We start from the raw sequence: 10,373 nt of genomic DNA, 5'->3' as shown, positions 1-10,373 counted from the left end.
GACTGCTGAGGAACAGTTGTTTTTTTTTTTTTTTTAAATACAATTTGTTGAATTCTTTACTTAGCATAGAGTTAATCGTATGTGTATAAAGTTAATTGAAACTAGATCTTAGTAAAAAATTAAGAATGAGAATAGAGGGTGAATGAAGAGGAATGAGAGTGTGGGTGGGAGGGCAGGTACAGTGGGGAGAATCACTATATTTTTAAAGTTGTATTTATGAAAAGCATGAAGTTTATATTCCTTAAATAAAAGGTTTCTGGGGAAAAAAGGAACAACCCAAATGCCCATCAAATTAGAGTATGCTATTTAAAATTGTACACTGTTTTGACCCTCTGGCTATAAACTATAAAACTGGACAAAATATATGAAGCAATTGTTTGTGGACTTTTTAATAAAGATTATTTGGGAGAGGGAGCAGAAGGGAGGGTTGCGGGTGGGAGGGAAGTTATTGGGGGGGGAAGCCACTGTAACCCAAAAGCTGTACTTTGGAAATTTATATTTATTAAATAAAAAATTTTAAAACAACATTATTTATTTGAAAGAGTTACAGAGAGAAGGAGGGAGGAAGAGATCTTCCATCCACTGGCTTACTCCCAGATGGCCAGGGCTGGGCCAGGCAGAAACCAGGAGACACGAATTCCATCAGGGAATTCGTGGCAGGAGCCCAAGCACTAGGGCCATCTTCCACTGCTTTCATAGGCACATTAGTAGGGAGCTAGCTATACTGAAGGTGGAGCAGCTGGGACTCGCAATGGTACTCATATGGGATGCCAGTGTTGCAGGTGGCAGCTTAACCTGCTGCACTACACACACAGGCCCCTGTTTCTGGACTTTGTACCAACAGGCAGAGCAAGACTGAACCCCAAGGGAAAGGAAGTGTCCAGAGTGAGCGCCACTGCTTCCTGGCTGTCCATGAAGGCCCTTTCTGCTGTGGTAGTGAGGTGGGATCCAAACTGCAGGAGAAACCAGCATGTGGACCTGCTGGGATTTGTGGGATCTGTGGGTCAGTGTACTAGAGAGAAGGGAGTGCGTAGAAGGAGCACCAGAGATCTGTACCGCAGTCTCCTTAAAATCTTTAACCAAATGCTAAAGACTTAAATATGTGCAGGGTGAGTCTCTACAGGCCTGGCAGAGAACAGCTACTGGTTCTCACAGTTCTGGGGAACAAAGGCGTTCCTATTAGCCAGAATCAAGAGACCTCATTAAATACTCTGAGCATTCCATTGAGACCCCAGAAAAGCCATTCATTATGAGTAGGGCTGCTCTAGCTGTAAACAATGGGCCACTATAGACCTTCCCAGTAAAGCTTAAAAATTAGTCTTATGGGTGGGCATTTGGCTTAGCAGTTAAGATGCCACTTGGGTTACCTAGATCTCATATTGGAATTCCTAGGTTCAAGTCCTGGCTTCACTCCTAATTACATTCTCCTGCTAACGCACACTTTGGGAGGCAGCAGGTGATGGTTGGATCCCTCTCACACACATAGGAGACCTGGACGGAGTTCCAGGCTCCCAGCTTTAGCCTGGCCCAGGTACTTGAGCCATCACCTACTGCCCCCTAGGAGCATATTAACAGGAAGCTGGATGGAAACAGGTGGGACTTGATTCCATGCCCTTCGACATGGGCAAGTGTTCCAAGCGGCAGTTTATCCTGCTGTGTCAGAACACCCACCTCCATGTAAGGATTTAAAAGAAAAAAAAAAAAAAGTATCAGGTGAACACATCGGGGAGCTCACCAAAGAAAATGAAATGGGATGGCATTGTGGGGCAGCAGGTTAAGCTGTCACTTGGGGTGGCCACATCCAATATCAGAGGGCCTGCGATGATTAAGTCTTGCCTCTCCCTCTGCTTCCAGACTGGGCCAGCTTTGGCTTGGCCCAGTCCCAGCTGATGGGAGCATGTGGAGAGTGAATGAGCAAGTGGAAGAAACCCTCCCACCCCTACCGCTGCCTGCATTTGCATTTGTCTGTCTGTCACTCTGCCTTTTAAATAAATAAACAAACACATAAGTAAGCAAGACTTAAAGAATAAGATAAACAAGATATTCCTTAAGAAGAAACAAAATTCTAGTGGAAATTCTAGGACTGAAAAATATAGCATCTGAAATTAAATTCACTGAATGAAATTAAAAGCAGATTGAAAACTACAGAAGAAATGATCAATGAACTTGAAGTTAAGGACGTAGAAATTTTCCAGGCCAGGGTCGCGGCTCAATAGGCTAATCCTCCGCCTAGCGGCGCCGGCACACAGGATTCTAGTCCTGGTCGGGGCACCAGATTCTGTCCCAGTTGCCCCTCTTCCAGGCCAGCTCTCTGCTGTGGCCAGGGAGTACAGTGGAGGATGGCCCAAGTGCTTGGGCCCTGCACCCCATGGGAGAGCAGGAGAAGCACCTGGCTCCTGCCACCGGATCAGCGCGGTGCGCCAGCTGCAGTGCGCTGGCCGCTGCCATTGGAGGGTGAACCAACGGCAAAGGAAGACCTTTCTCTCTGTTTCTCTCTCTCACTGTCCACTCTGCCTGTCAAAAAAAAAAAAAAAAAAAAAAAAAAAAAAAAAAAAAAAAAAAAGAAAGAAAGAAAGAAAAGAAAAGAAAAGAAAAAAATTTCCAGAGTGATATTCACGGAGGGAAGCCAAGACTTAAAAAGAGAACAGGGACTGAGGACAATATCAAGTGTTTGGAGATGCGTATGATTGCAGGCTGAGAATGAGGAGAGAAAGACAAGGGTGGAAAAAATCTGAAAGAAACAATGCCAAACACTTTTCCTAACTTGATGAAAAATATCAGTTCACGAAGCCTAGAAGTTAAGTGAACCTGCAAGCAAGAAAAATACAAATAAAATGAGTTCTAGGTATACCAGAGTCAAATTGTTGAAGAAATAAAAGAGAAAATCTGAGAGTGTCTGGAGGTGAAAAGAGATGTAGGTAGGGAAACAAGAGTAATAATGATCGCTGATTTTTTTACAGAAATAAGGTAGCCAGAAGACAATGCATAGAGAAACATCTTCAAAGTGTTGAAAGCGGGATGCCATCAACTTGGGAATCTATAGCCATTGAAAATATTCCTGAAAAAAATGAAGGCCTGTTTTTGTGGGAGGAGTCAAGGAGTATATGAGAACTCTCTGTACTTTCCACTCAGTCTTGCTGTGAACCTAAAACTGTTCTAAGTAATAAAGTCTATTTTTAAATAGAAGGCAAAACAAAGATATTTTCAGACAAAGAGGCTGAGAGAATTCATCTCCAGGAAGCCTGTACTGGAAGAAATGAAACTTTAACACAACCTTTTCAGGTCAAAGGACAATAATGGAAGAAGGAAACTAGAATTTATACAAAGGATGAAAGACATGAGAAATGCTACATATAATTGAGTAAATAAAATGTGCTTTCTTCTCATTTGTTAGATTCTAAAAAATAACTGCTCAAAGAAAAAATAATATGTAATGTGAGATTCCTATATTATACATGAGATAGTAGTAAAATATTAACTCATGGTAGATTGCACTGAGATATGGATGCATATTGTATTCTCTAGAGTAGCCACTAAAAAGCTGTAGCCAAAAGTCCAGTGGATGAGATACAATGGAACTTAAAAAAAAAAAAACCCTTAAGTTACTGATAAAAAAGAATAAACAAGAAAGGAATTAAGGAACAAAAATACAGATGAGGCAGAGAAAACAAATTGTAAAGTGATAGACTGAAACCAGCCATATCACTAATTACACTAAATGCAAATAGACCTATTCCAGATTGTCAGACTGGATAAAACAACAAGAGTCAATCATAACAAGAGTTACATTTTAAATGTACTGACAGATAAGTGAATCATGGAAAAAGATATAAGTACCATTCAAATGCATGGGAAGCTGGAGTGGCTATATTAATATAAGATAAAATTCATCAGAGGGATTTTTTTTTCTTCCCCCTAAAGATTTATTTATTTATTTGAAAGGCAGAGTTACAGAGAGGCAGAGGCAGAGAGAAAGAGGTCTTCCATCTTGCTGGTTCACTCCCCAAATGGCCATAGTGGCTGGAGCTGTGCCAATCTGAAGCCAGGAGCCAGGAGCTTCTTCTAGATCTCCCATATGGGTTCAGGAGCCAAGGACTCAGACCATCTTTTACTGCTTTCGCAGGCCATAGTAAAGAGTTGGATTGGAAGTGAAGCAGCTGGAACTCGAACTGGTGCCTGTATGGTATTCCGGCACTGTAGGCAGTGGCTTTATCTGCTATGCCACAGTGCTGGCCCCAGAGGGATTTTCATAATGACAATAGGTTTAATTCATCAAGAAGTATTAAAAATTCACAATTTGTACACACATAATAACAGAACTTTAAAGCACATGAAACAAAATTTTATAGAAACAAGACAAATTCACATCATAATTGCATGCTTTTAAAAGATTTACTTATTTATTTGAAAAACAAAGTGAGAGATATCTTTCACTCACTGGTTCACTCCCCAAATGGCCACAAAAACTGGGGTTGGGCCAGACTGAAACCAGAAGCCCAAAACTCCATTTGGGTCTCCCACATGAATGGCAAGGACCAAAGCACTTGGGCCATCTTCCTCTGCCCTCCCAGGCACATTAGCAGGAAGCTGCATAGGAAGCAGAACAGCCAGGACTGAAACTGGTACTCCTATCTGTGATGTCAGCATTGCAAGCAGGAGCTTACCCTGCTTGAGACATAACACTGACGCCATAATTGGAGGTTTTAAAACCTAACTTTTTGGGGCTGGTGTTGTGGTACACTGGGAAAGCCACCGCCTGCAGTGCCAGCATCCCACATGGATGCTGGTTCAAGTCCTGGCTTCTCCACTTCTGATCCAGCTCCCTGCTAATGTGCCTGGGAAAGCAGCCAAAGATGGCCCAAGTCCTTGGGCCCCTGCATCAACATCGGAGACCTGGAGGAAGCTCCTGGCTCCTGGCTTCTGATCTGCCCAGTTCTGGCCGTTGTGGCCATTTGAGGAGTGAATCAGTGGATGGAAGACCTCTCTCTCTCTCTGCTTCTGCCTCTCTCTAACTGTGCCTTTTAAATAAATAAACAAAAAAATTTTTTTTAAAAAAAGCCCTTCTTTTTGTAATGCATAGAACAGGCCAAAAAATCATTAAAGAGGCAGAATATCTGAGCAATACATCAGCCAGCTTAATTGACATTCACCAAATACTGCTTCCAGCAACTACCGATACACATTCTACACATTCTTTTCAAGAGTACGTTGAACATTTGTCAAGATTACTATGGTAGCCCATAAGAGAAATATATTTCACTAAATATTAAAAAGGTTTAAATTAAACAGAGTCTATGGGGGTGGGATGGGCAGTGTTGTAGCATAGCAAGTTAAAAAGCCTCTGCTTGCAATGCTGGTATCTCATGTAGGTACCTGTTTGTGTCCCAGTTGCTCCACTTCTGATCCAGCTCCGTGCTAATGACCTGGGAAAGCAGCAGCTGATGACCCAAGTGCACCCACATGAGAGACCCTGGGGGAAGCTCCTGGCTCCTGGCTTCAGACCAGCCCAGCTCAGGCCATTGTGGCCATTTGGGGAGTGAACCAACAGACGAAAGACTTCTCCCTCTGTCTCTCTGTAACTCTGCCTTTCAAGTAGATAAATAAATCTTAAAAAAAAAAAAAACTGTGAGAAAATGAAATTACAGACCAATAATCCTTATGGCAGACAAGTCTCTATTAAAATATTAGGAAATGAAATCAACAGTATATCAAAAAAGATAGGAACAAGTGGAGTTTAGCTCAAGAATGCAAGGCTGGTTCAAAATTTAAAAATCCATGTTATTCACCACATTAGAATAATAAAGGAGAAAAGATCATATGGTTTCACAGTAGAAGCAGGAAAAGCACTTGAAAAAATTCAACAGCTTTCATGATAAAATTCCCAGCCATCTAGAACTACATCCAAAAGATAATGCATCTGTAACCATGTCTGTGTGCATTCTTTTTGCTCAATCTCTAATCTAATCTATAGCATTGCTGGAAGGAAAGGAAGGTCTCCCTGACAAAGACGTCTATTTATACTACGAATTAAGAAGGTGACCGACCTAAAAGGATCTGAAAGAAAACCACATCTTTGCTTCCAGGTCTTTCATATTCTCCAAGACCTGTCTCCCCATAGTCCCTTATCTCTTCCTGCCCTCTTTCATTTTTTACTCAATTTCCCTATTTTTCTTTCCTTACAAGAATTTCTTTTCTGAGATTATTTCTTTATTTGTCAACTCCACTAAAGTATTAGTATTAGCATGAGTTGCTTTTTTTTAAGTATTCCTAATATGGAGAGCAGTGTTTGGCATATAGTAGATATTCACAAAAACATTGAGTGTATTAGTGGTTTGCCTCCTACTCCAGACTTGCCCTTCTCTAATTCCCTCTCCACCTGCAGCGGATCCATCTCCTGGCTTCTACCTACCTGAACATAAAATCTTAATTCCCCAGTGTAGCTTTCAGGGCCCTTTAGGGGCTGTGCTTGCTTGCTCCTAGCTGGAGAACTTCCTTACTCTGATAAAGGCGTCTATGAAAATCCTCCAGCTAATGTCATACTTAACAGTGAAAGACTAAATGCTTTCCCTCTAATATGGAGAAGAAGGCAAGACTGTCTGTTCTTACTACTTCAACTCACACTTTGCTGGATGGCCTGGCCAGTTACAAAAAGCAAGAAAAAGAAATAAAACGTACACCGATTGGGAAGGAAGAAATGAAACTATTCACTGGCAACATGATGTGTATGAAGAAAATACTGTGGAATCCACCAAGCAGAAACACAACTATAGCTAAGTGAACTTAGAAAGTCATAGAATTCATGGTCAATATATAAAAAATGGATTGTATTTCTACAGTTGTATGCTAGCAATTGTATAGTAGCAATGGGCAAATAGAAAAGGGAGTTTAAAAACCACCTTTCACAGCGGCTCCAAATATATAAAATTAAGGATCTATTTTAGTGAAAAATACACAAAGTCTACACGAAACAATTTGACAGCTCCATGTGTCTGATAGGTGTTTCAAACCTAATGTTACACGTGGAATTTTTGATTTTTTCATCCCTGCATCTACTCCATTTGCCTGTCTTGGGAAATGGTGCCATTATCTACCCAGGTACTCAAGACAAAGGCTAGGAGTCCTCCTTGTCTGCTTTCATTCCTTCACACCACCGCCAGGCCTGCCCCTTGTCTGTCTCACTCATGAGTGGATCTCCTGCCAAAAGATGTGAATTTATCCACTTGCCTCTATGCCTATCACCTCCCACCTCCATCCTTCCCCCTCTCCCTTCCTTTTTCCCTCTCTCTTCCTTTTTCCCTCTCTCCCTCATGCCCTTCCTTCCCTTCTTTTCCTTTAATCATTTTCTAGGAGGTTTGTGTTTATTGGCATTTGACCAATGGGTAAGGATGCAACCCTGGACCTTGGGAGGAAAACCAGCATCCTACTTTCCCCTCCATTCAGGCTCTGTTGATCCACCAATCCAAAGGTGGTAAAGTGACCCAGGACTTGATGTGCTGCTCTCTTAGTCGGCTGAGGGGCCAGCACTATGGTGTAGCAGGTTAAGCCACCTCCTGCAGCACCAGCATCCCATATGGGCACCAGTTTGAGTCCCAGCTGCTCCACTTCCAATCCAGCTCCCTGCTAATGCACCTGGGAAAGCAGCAGAGGGTGGCCCAACTGCTTGGCCTCTGCACCCAAATGGGAGGTCTGGATGAAGCTTCTAGCTCCTGGCTTTGGCCTGGCCCAGCCCCTTGGAGCCATTTGGAGGAGTGAACCAGTCAGAAGATCTCTCTCTCTCTCTCTCTGCCTTTAAAATAAATAAAATGAAAATTTAAAAGAGTCTGCTGAGACTCAGAGTTGTAGAGTGAGGAATATTTCAAGTTCTACCCATTTATCTCCACAACAGAAAATAAGTAGAGACAGGAACTAGAGAGCAAAGGTGCTGGCTGTGCTATATCTTGCCATGTCTTTATAGCTGTGCCGCTAGATCTGTAGGCTCCTCCACTTCCCAGTTCCTGCAGGATTCTCTGGAGCAGGCCGTCAGTGATTGACACTGCACATACCCTGGTCTTAAAGTGACTGAACGCTGCCACTTGGGGACCCAGCTGTCCCCTGGATGTAACATCATGATGATTCCATCAACGAAAGAGCTGGTGCAGTCACACACCGTCTTGGTTACCCTTCACCTGCAGGCATCGCAATGATCGCCAACCGTCATATTCAAATTGGCCCCTAATCTTGACCAGTAAACACAGCAGACTATCCCACAGATGCCACAGGTCCTTTAGCACTGTCTTCAGGGCCACCCCCAAACTCAGAAGCAATTTCTATCCTTTGCCTGGACTATTAGAATAGTCCCCTAACTGGGCTCCCTGTTTCCATTCTTTACAAATAAAGCAACCTACTGTTTTTAAAAATGTCAGATCATTTTTCTCCCAGTGGTCTCTCAATGTACTTGCTAACACCTTAGCAAGACCCTCGAGATCCTGAGTAATCCGACCCCTGCATCTCTCCCGAACCTCACATCCATTGATCCCACCTCGGTCCCATTTATGTCAGCAACACTGCCTTTCTTTTGTTTTTTAAAGATTTATTTCTTTATTTGAGAGGTAGAGTTACAGACAGAGGGAGAGACAGAGAGGTCTTACATCTGCTGATTCACTCCCCAAATGGCTGCAAAGGCCAGAGCTGGGCTGATCTGAAGCCAGGAGCTGCAGGGTCTTAGTCCACTTGTACGAGGATGGACTGGGCCCGAGGAAAGGTAAGCGCGCCGCTCCCCCGTTTCCCAGCCTGGCGATCCCGGAGACGATCAGATGCAGCAGGTAGCCAAGTCAAGCAAGAACTCGTTTATTGCGCGCATAGCAAAGCCTTTTAAAGCACAAAACTGCAGAGTCATTGGGGCAGGGCATAAGGACCAACCAATCACTTAAAAGGTCATCTTATGGGGCGATTTTTTATAGGACTAGCCATATGTCTATACACTCATCATCAGTTGTCGTCACTTCCCCTGATTCTGCGTGGCCAATTAGCTTTAGTGGTAAACAACTTTGTGTTCTGCCCACCTTACTTCCTTTGGGCACCATCTTTGAATTGCCTCGTGTGCCTAATTTCCCCACAAGGAGCCAGGAGCTTCTTCCAGGTCTCCCACACTGATGCAGGGGCCCAATCACTTGGGCCATCTTCCACTGCTTTCCCAGGCCATCAGCAAGAGCTGGATCAGAAGAGGAGCAGCCAGGAGACGAACCGGTGCCTATATGAGATGCTGGCACATAGGCAGAGGCTTAGCCTCCTATGCTACAGCGATGGCCCCAACAATGTCTGTGCTAGGAACACCCCAAATTCACCATCCTCCTCTTGTTCTGTCTTCTTGGAATGCTTTTTTTCTGGATCTTTCTAAGTCTGGTAGTCTTTGTCTCAGAGAGGTCTTCCTTTCCTTCCAGCAATGTTACAGATTAGATTAGAGATTGGGAAAAGAGAACACACACACACACACACAAGACATGCATTCCTACTCCAAGTTCCTAATTTATGTAACCAAAGATCCAGTGCCTATAGGGAGTGATATGGCCACAGAACATCGCTGCACGTGTCCCAGCTTTTGCCCTGCCCCTGAATGAACCTTTTGCACACGGAGGGTCCTCCAAGAATTGCGAAGGAAGCCAGATTATTGCCACATCACTGCTTTTTTAAAACTCAGGCTTACGTCACCCAGTGGGAAGATGAACAAGCCTTGTGCTTCCATTTAAGGGCAGCTTCGTAAGTGTTGAGCTCTGCTCCTTCTGAAGCATACACAGCACTAGCAAGACCACATCTGCACCCAGAGGAGGTGAACTACACCTCTGCTTCCAGGTCTTGCATAGGCTGGGTAACCCAGCTCCCCGTGGTCCCTCATCTCTCTTCTGCCCTCTTTCAGTTTCTCTCAATTACCCTGTTTTTTGTTTCTTCACAGATGTTTCTTCTCTGAAATTATTTCTTTGTCATCTGTCACCCTCCACTAAAATGTAAGCACCCTGGAGTATGAGTTGCTTCTTTCTAAGTATTTCCAATACTGAGAGCAGTGCTTGGCGCATGGTAGACATTCACAGAAATGTTTGTTGAGTGAATGAGTGTTTTGCCTCCTACTCCAGACTTGTCCTTCTCTAATTCCCTCTCCACCTACAGCTGATCCATCTCCTGGCTTCTCACCGACCTGAACATAAAATCTAATTCCTCTTGCCCCAAGTTCTCCCTTCCATTTGGCTTTTTTTGTGTCCTCCGTCTACTGAACTTCTTTCGGACCCTCAAAACTGCAAAACTGCAAGGTCTTCCTGACTTCTGTGCCCTCTGTCACCTCTTCTCAATCACAAGAACAGTTTTATTCTTCTCCTTCCTTTCCATACAACCTTCTTGCCTTT

General features: G+C 43.5%; 1 pseudogene; it reads right to left on the bottom strand.

Annotated features, from left to right (window-relative positions):
* Positions 1-7,862: 7,862 nt before the first annotated feature.
* On the bottom strand, positions 7,863-8,509 carry LOC133763567 (transcription elongation factor SPT4-like; annotated as a pseudogene).
* Between the last annotated feature and the right edge of the window lie 1,864 nt (positions 8,510-10,373).

This window comes from Lepus europaeus, chromosome 7, assembly GCF_033115175.1.
Source record: "Lepus europaeus isolate LE1 chromosome 7, mLepTim1.pri, whole genome shotgun sequence".
NCBI lineage: Eukaryota > Metazoa > Chordata > Mammalia > Lagomorpha > Leporidae > Lepus > Lepus europaeus.
This window is presented reverse-complemented; position numbering and strand designations above follow the sequence as displayed.